The sequence below is a fragment of the Gigantopelta aegis genome, chromosome 3, assembly GCF_016097555.1.
Source record: "Gigantopelta aegis isolate Gae_Host chromosome 3, Gae_host_genome, whole genome shotgun sequence".
In the NCBI taxonomy this organism is placed as follows: Eukaryota; Metazoa; Mollusca; class Gastropoda; order Neomphalida; family Peltospiridae; genus Gigantopelta; species Gigantopelta aegis.
The window spans coordinates 80,207,953-80,216,782 of record NC_054701.1 but is presented as its reverse complement, the minus strand read 5'-3'; the positions used below and the strand labels follow the sequence as shown (position 1 = coordinate 80,216,782).

At 38.2% G+C, this 8,830-nt stretch overlaps 1 long non-coding RNA gene across 1 annotated transcript; it reads right to left on the bottom strand.

The window, feature by feature from the left end:
• Positions 1 to 346: 346 nt before the first annotated feature.
• LOC121367328 lies at positions 347 to 4,186 on the bottom strand. Its single transcript, XR_005957365.1, has 3 exons — positions 4,054 to 4,186; positions 2,516 to 2,591; positions 347 to 461 (listed from the first exon to the last, which is right to left on the bottom strand). It is a non-coding gene; the product is annotated as an uncharacterized LOC121367328 (long non-coding RNA).
• Positions 4,187 to 8,830: the final 4,644 nt, after the last annotated feature.

Sequence of the window (8,830 nt, the reverse complement as noted above, 5' to 3'; positions counted from 1 at the left end):
GTTATTGGAAACCCGTTACACGTTTTCATTAGTAGCAAGGGATCTTTTCATGCACCATCCCACAGACAGGATAGCACATACCACGGCCTTTGATATACCAGTTGTGGTGCACTGGCTAGAATGAGAAATAGCTCAATGGGGCCACCGACGGGGATCGATCCTAGACCAACTGCGTATCAGGCGAATGTTTTACCACTAGGCTACGTGCCGCCCACGTTCTGATTAAGGTCACTGAAAAGCGCTACAAATCAGAAAGAATGTTGTATAAAGTTAATTAAGGAAGCACCTGTTTATGGAATAGTAGTAAAATGACAAAAACAAAACGTCCACTTTACCTTGATACCTCGACCGAGTAGATTTGTCCCTGGTCGATCCACTGACTAAGCATGTATCTGAGAGCCGGGTCGTAGTGGGTGGATGGGTACCGCGTCATCGACGTCTTCATGTCGTACGTGTGTTTCCTTTAAAAGAAAAAAACAAACAGTATTAACAACTATTTCTTATGCTAGGGTCAGACTACCAATTGCCAGCACAAAGTTGGCCAACTTTCTTTTATCACGACTTCTACAACTTACAACTGGATTTTCATCGTATACGACGCCTACGACCGATTAGTTGTTAATCTGAGCGCACCAGTCGTAAGTAGGAAGTTGGAGCAATTTACAACTCAATCGTTGAGTTGGCCGACATCGTCGTGACAATTGACAGTCTGACCCTAGCATTACACACATATTGGAGAGATCCTTTGGGTTTTTTGGTTGGGTTTTTTTTTTTGGGGGGGGGTTAAGGGTGTTTTTTGAGGGGGGTTTTGTGTGGGGTTTTTTGTTTGTTTTTTTTGTGGGTTTTTTTTTTTTTTTGGGGGGGAGGGGGGTCTTATGACAATACAGCAAGTGTGAGAAATTAATTTTAAAACATTTTGGCCATGGGGATGACCAGGATACCAAATCCACACTGGTCAGCGAAATTATGTTCAGTGACGGACGGATCGTGTCCCAATGGTAAAGCACTCGCGTGATACGCGGTTCGTCTGGGATCGATCCCCGTCGATGAGCCAATAGGGCTATTTATCGATCCAGCCATGGCACCACGATTTGTATATTAAAGGCTGTGGTATGTGTTATCCTGTCTGTGGGATGGTGCATATAAAAGTTCCTTTCATACTAATGGAAAAATGTAGCGGGTTTGCTATCTAAGACTATATGTCAAAGTTATCAAATGTTTGACATCCAATAACCGATGATTAATAAATCAGTGTGTTTTAGTGGTGTCGTTAAACAAAACAAACTTTAACTTTTACTTAGCATATATACACATGTACATACATGTGTAAGTATATGGTAGTGTCACAGAAAAGATTAATTTTATATCTTTTATCATGTTAGAGGGGGTTTATATCATAAATGTCCCCAGTGTTTTGTCATATCTGGCAGAGCATGAGCATACTGGGTAAACTGTGAAAACGTTGTGTCATAACTTTTATGAGCTGTATTTTGAGTTTCTTCAGTGGGAAAGTAAGCTGCAGGTAAAAAGCATGCAGGCTGTGGGAAAGGTAAACGCCACCTGTCTGTTCATAGGTGCATTTGCCAAGAAGGTTTTCAGCAGGCAAGTTGGCTGGGAAAACGGCTCTCAGGAGCCTTTAGGTTTGAGCGTGAGCCAGAACCATAAGAAGTATGTGAGCGACGAGAGCTATGTTAGTTATGTGAGCTATAACTGGGTTTGAGAGATGACACAGACGAAACCAGAAGAACTGTCGGAGAGCCATCTGCAAGAGATGTCTATAGACTAGTGTGGTGGTGGACTGTTGTTACGATGTCTGCAAGAGATGTCAACAGTCAACCAACCAAGATGTGCTAGTGTCTGGTCGTCATCAAGATACTGACAGAGTATTCGCAATGACAGTGAATTTCAGATGAGGTTATACTGATACAAACTGAACTGGTTTAAAATGATTATTGTACTAAGGCTCGGATATTGACTAGAAGCTAGTTGGCTCAAACTAGCAAACCATGGACACCAGAATACAATGTTTTTGTGGGTTTAATTTAAGGTTTAGATAGTGTTATGCTGGAGTGATACCATCATTTTGTATATTCATGTTTTGTATATAAATTTGTTAAAATGTTTTTTGTTATTTGACTTGTTTCTTGGACAATATGTCTTACTGATAGTCAATATCTCGTCCATCTGTGACAGGTAGTATGTACAACACATTGTAACATAAATGTGTCTAATGACAACTCATATATAGTATTCTCTATGTCATGGCTATCAGATATATATTATATGTTAAATATGAGACTAATTATTATTATTAAAACAACAACAACAATAATAATAATAACATTAACAACAACCAAAATAAAAATTAAACTTAAAAAATAGCATATTCAGGGCACAGTAAGCTAGCTCTTTCTCCAGCTAAATAAAATAAAGCACCCTGACGTCACTCCCTCGCCACCCCAGCTTGTTACGTTCCTGGGAGTACCCTATACAGAAAGGTAAAACGAGTTTCTACCTGCATGGATGTTTGCAATCACAAGAAATGTCTCCTTCTTGTTTCTGTTTGATGACCTCCTTTATGCACTTGATGTCTAAAGGGGAATACACAAATATAATATACGTTTTGTGAACAGTGCTATGCAAGGAAGAACAATGAAAATACCACACCTTTACTGTTACGGATAGTGATAAGTCACCACTGAGTGTTGTTGGTGACGTCACAACAATTTGCTTCCCGCTCTTTACGATTATACATGTAATACATAATTGCGTGAGAATGCCGCCTTCTTTAAGTCACTAACCGTGCCGATCTTTGAAACCAGCTAAACGATTGGTACTAGTACTGTTACCGGATTATATTAACGGGCCGAATTTACGAAGCCTGTTTTTTTTTTTAAACGCAGCCTTTTAAACAGTGTAAATGAATGTTGTTACACGCGTGTAAATTCGTCCCCGTATTCTTATCCGTAACATTAATGGTGTGGTTGCGAAAAATCTCTAATAATATAACAATGTAGGAATATTTCAAAATGGGAACAGTTTAAACATTTGTTGCATTCACTGCAATGTGCTCCCTATATTTCGGTTGGACCCTGTGACCTTCATGGGGTTACGGCATTTCTCTCAGTTCTTTACATTATGTCCATAACAAAGATGAACATAGAGTACAGAACCCAGATGGTGACACTCCGGTCATGTGTATACATCAGTGTCACATTGTGTGTGTGTGTGTGTGTGTGTGTGTGTGTGTGTGTGTGTGTGTGTGTGTGTGTGTGTGTGTGTGTGTGTGTGTGTTTAAGACTTTCCAATAAACTCTCTCCTGGACCATATTAATTTTGTTTCCTCCATCACTAACCTTCCTGAAAATTATCAACGGGTGTTGGCAGCGTTTTCCACATCGTCACGCTGACATAATCACTAACTCAAATCATTATCATAAGCTGTCCACACCATCACTAACGTGTATCAAAATCATTTACGGGTGCAGACTAAGCTGTCCACGCCATCACTAATGCTTGTGATAGCTAACGTTGGTTGAGTGCCCTCTAGTTCTTTTCTGTTTATATGTGTGAAAAGGGCTATAGCGCGCTTAGTGTTAAAACATGTCAATTTCAAAATTTCCGACGACAAACGAACCTCTAAGTACTGTGTCTACAATGCACATCGTCTCTTAAATCTGATGCCAAAGACCTTTAGCTTGATGAGTTTGGAATCCATTCATTATGAGGGGATAGGTAATATTATAGATTTTTAATATCATAATATTAAATTGAGAGAGAGAGAGAGAGAGAGAGAGAGAGAGAGAGAGAGAGAGAGAGAGAGAGAGAGAGAGAGAGAGAGAGAGAGAGAGAGAGAGAGAGAGTTAGGTAGTGAGTGAGGAAGTGCGAAATAGAGTGTGTAATAGAGTGAGAGATGAGAAAGAAAGACCCAGAATATGTCTGTGTATGTGCGTGTGTGTGCGTGTGTGTGCGTGTGTGCATGTGTGTGTGTCAGAGAGATAAAGACAGACCAACAGAGAGATGAGTTACGAAATTCAAATATGATTCTTCTTACGTCGTTTTTCGCACGGTAGGTTAGAACTACTTGCATCTTCTTCACCGTACGAGTCCCAGATCGCCTGACGGGAACACTCGCAGTCTTTCTGTATGGCCAGTTCAAAACACACTCTTTGGCAACCCTACGAGCAAAGGAAGAAAAGAGGAAACCTGTCAGCAAGAATCCACACAATAGAGTAACCCATGACATAGTGGTCGAAAGCGGTGGGGGAACGAGGGGGGGGGGTATGGCATTACGCCTGCTCTCAACTTTTAACAATTGTACGTTGCTTCCGCACCCACGCCCACCCATAGTTGAATATTTTTCTCTAGCTTGTTTTAGCTTCGTGCGGCACCATGCCTTAACAGTCTAGCGCCAATTTACCTCAGTCAGTACCATTTTGCCCTAAGATTAAACAAGACTTTTTTCAATAATTAATAATTATTTTAGAATTGCCTTTATAAAACCTTTTTTATTATTTATTAATAAAATATTCCTGTTACATATTTTACCTTTCATTTATTAAAGGTAACACATTACTTACATTTATTTTAATTCAATAAATTTTTGTCTTCAAGGGGAAAAAGATGCCCTGAAAATGGTGAAAATACCTCGAAAGTGTTTTATCTACAATGCCTCAAAGTGTCCAATTTCTAGGGAAAGCACTAAAATATATAACTGACTCCTCCATTTGCTGGCATCTTCCGACGTCTATATGCGTTAATACTAGTATACGGTCGTCCCTGCTTTCGATACCTTGTATGAACCACCAGCACAAAATATCAATGCATGTATGTATCATAGTCTATGTATGTTGCGCCGATGAGCTGTAAAGCTCAAGGCAAATAAAGAATTCTGTTGACGAAGGCCACCCGTTATGTAATGCTTTGTTTCTCCCCAGGGACTATACAGGTAGATTTTGACTATTTTGAACCACATGACCTATATGAAAGGGTATCGCTAGTTCTTAAAAACCGTCTTAAGTGCAATCCTGTCTATGGTATCGTGCATAAAAAAAGATCCCTTGTAGTGGGTTTCCTCTCTAAGACTATATGTAAAAATTACCAAATATTTGACATTCAATAGCCGATAATTTGTAAATCAGTAGGCTCTAGTGGTGCCGTTAGAAACAAATAAATTAAAACCCAAAAACAAACACTTATCATATTTAACTCAAGTATGCATTATATACTAAGAAAGAAAAGTTCAGCAATTAGGTAAATACGCTTAAATAAAAGAAACCTCGTGACTTTCAAAGCGAAATCAGACACTGAATTTAATTGATGCATCAAATAATATTTTATCAGTGTAAGTAACAGGAGGTTTTCACTGTATAATGAAATGTGTAACTCTCACGCCATTGATTGTAGCTGGTATCTGAAAGAAAGAAAAAGAAAGAAATGTTTTATTTAACGACACACTCAACACATTGTATTTACGGTTATATGGCGTCAGACATATGGTTAAGGACCACACAGATATTGGGAGAGGAAACCCGCTGTCACCATCCCACAGACAGGGTAGTACATATCACGGCCTTTGATATACCAGTCATGGTGCACTGGCTGGAACGAGAAATAGCCCAATGGGCCCACCGATGGGGATCGATCTCACACCGACCGCGTATCGAGCGAGCGCTGTACATTGGGCTACGTCTCGCCCTCATACTGCCGAATGCGATAGTACCATATTGCTAAACTTATTTGTCTTAGAATATGGCAATGATTCCCTCAAAACAGCCTGAAGAGCGCTGATCTTTGCTTGAAAAACAAACAAAGCATATCTAAACCACAACCTTTTGTATAGCAGTCTATATATTTTAAAAGTTCTGTCGCGTAAATAAATCTATATTTAAACGATTTCTTACCAAAATATCTGTATATTCGTTTGTTTCATCACATGTCCCGAATGGAGCTGGAAGATTCACTGTAACAACCTAAGATGAAAAACAGAGAAATAGCTTAGAAGGATTTCCCTGAGTTTACTGGCATTCTTAAGAGTGTATACTACCAATTGAAATCCCATAGACGACAATAGTAATATATGTGGCTAAAACTCCTACCTGCAGCGTATCAATCGACATAAACGCCATGGATATAAATACTACCACCCCTCACCCTTAAAGTGAATCAGAAAAAAATCGGGGGTCAGGCTGCTCATTTCTGAGATAACGGGTAGCGTCTATGACTACCCTAGTTCCGCACAGAATTTGAGTACCTTTTTTTACAGTTACACCATACATGTTTCAAGCACAAGGCTACTTGACACAGTGGTACTAGATGCATACATTTTTTGCCCAGATGAAGCTATTTTTTTTACAACCAACACACTCACATTTATCACCAATTACAGGACTTGTGGTGTTCACTTCTCTGTCAAAAGTTCGGTGCACTTCGAACTTTGACACAGCCGGAAGTTAGTTGGTTTAGTACTACCTTAAGGTTTCAATTACAGTTCAATACAATTTCTGTGTTAGAATACATTCTGTGAAAAATACAATACTATCTGGAGGATCGTGTGACTACTAATTTTAGGAAGTGCTTTCCGTTGACAAGTACCGTGTAAAAAATCAACATAGGTCGATCATGAACATTTTCAGTTAGCCACCCTCGTTTCAGATCACCGCCTTGTGTTGCTGTTATACAGGTGACAGTATACCACTTGCACAATTGTGATCAATTAGTAGTAACTATAAACCAGACCCTAGTTTTTAAACACTAAAGCATATTTTTCAGCTAGACTAGTTTCAACCCGTCAAAATGGACACTAAGTTTGGTTAATTTACAAAATGTAACAAATTTAAATACAACAGAGTGAAACACGAGTCTGTGACGTTGAAATACCTTTCAAAATAAACTAAAACGCGATCTATAGCCGTTATTTCTCAGACGCACGTGCGTTTTTTAAAATATGAAAAATGCTTTTTGTGGTATTAGAAACAGGATGACTAGAAACACTTCGGTTGTACGGACATTGATAATCTAAACAATAAAATATAAGCGATGTTTGATTTCAGTGATAATAAACGGCTCTAATAGTGAAAATATGCCTTAGTGTTTACAAACTAGGGTCTGTTCCTTTAAGCTGTTACAACACGTAACGACACGACGTTACTGGTTGCCAGTAACTTTTTAACCACCAAAATTTTATATTCCAATACCTTTTCGAATTAATAGAATGTCAGTTTGTATACTCAGTGTCTTTCGCCTATAGTTTGTAATAGCTGAAACATCATTTTATTTTCTAATAAAAATGTTCGTACGTATGAAATTATGTTTAGGTAAAATCCAATTTGGGCTACAACAAACATAATTTGTATTAGGATGACAAGAAATACACTGCATATACTAACATTGATATTTTAAATATTAAAATGTATTTAATATCATCCACTCACTCACTATGACACTGATCCATCCATCCATCCATCCGTCCATCCGTCCATCCATTCATCCATTCTTTCATTCATTCATTCATTCATTCATCCATTCACTTATTCATTCATCCATCCATTTATTCATTCATTCATCCATCCATCCATCCATTTATTCATTCACCCATCCATTTATTCATCCATCCATCCATTCATCTGTCTATTCATTCATTCATTCATTCATCCATCCATCCATTCATCCATTTGTGTATTCATCCATTCATTCATCCATCCATCTATCCATTTCTTCATTCATCCATCCATTTATTAATTCATTCATCCATCCATCCATCCATCCATTTATTCATCAATCCATTTATTAATTAATTGAATCATTCATCCATCCATTTCTTCATTCATCCATCCATTTATTAATTCATTCATCCATTCATCCATCCATTTATTCATTCATCCATTCATCCGTCCATTTATTCATTCATTCATCCATTCATCCATCCATCCATTCATCCATTTGTTTATTCATCCATCCATCCATCCATCCATTTATTCATTCATCCATCCATATATCCATTCCTTCATTAATTCATTCATCCATTCATGCATCCATCCATTCGTCCATCCATCCATTTATTCATTCATCCATCCATCCATCCGTTTATTCATTCATTCATCCGTCCATTTATTCATTCATTAATTCATTCGTCCATTCATTCATCCATCCATTCGTCCATCCATTTATTCATTCATCCATCCGTTTATTCATTCATTCATCCGTCCATTTATTTATTCATTCATTCATTCATCCATTCATTCATTCGTTCATCCATTCATATATCCATTTATTCATTCATTCGTCCATCCATTTATTCATTCATCCATCCGTTTATTCATTCATTCATCCGTCCATTTATTTATTCATTCATTCATTCATCCATTCATTCATTCGTTCATCCATTCATATATCCATTTATTCATTCATTCGTCCACCCATTTATCCATCCATCCATTCACCAGTCCATTTATTCATCCATTCATCGTTTATAAATATACAGTGATTCTGATTGTTCTGAGATTGTTGTTACTTTGATTATCTCAAACACAAAAGACTATCTCTAGCATGCAGCGTCCTACCGGCCGAACACCAATAGAAGTCTCGAACCCAGCAGGGATCGACTGTCCTTGTTCTAACATGTTGTTACTTTGATTATCTCAAACACAAAAGACTATCTCTAGCATGCAGCGTCTTACCGGTCGAACACCAATAGAAGTCTCGAACCCAGCAGGGATCGACTGTCCGTGTTCTAACATGTTTTTACTTTGATTATCTCAAACACAGAAGACTATCCCTAGCATGCAGCGTCATACCGGTCGAACACCAATAGAAGTCTCGAGCCCAGCAGG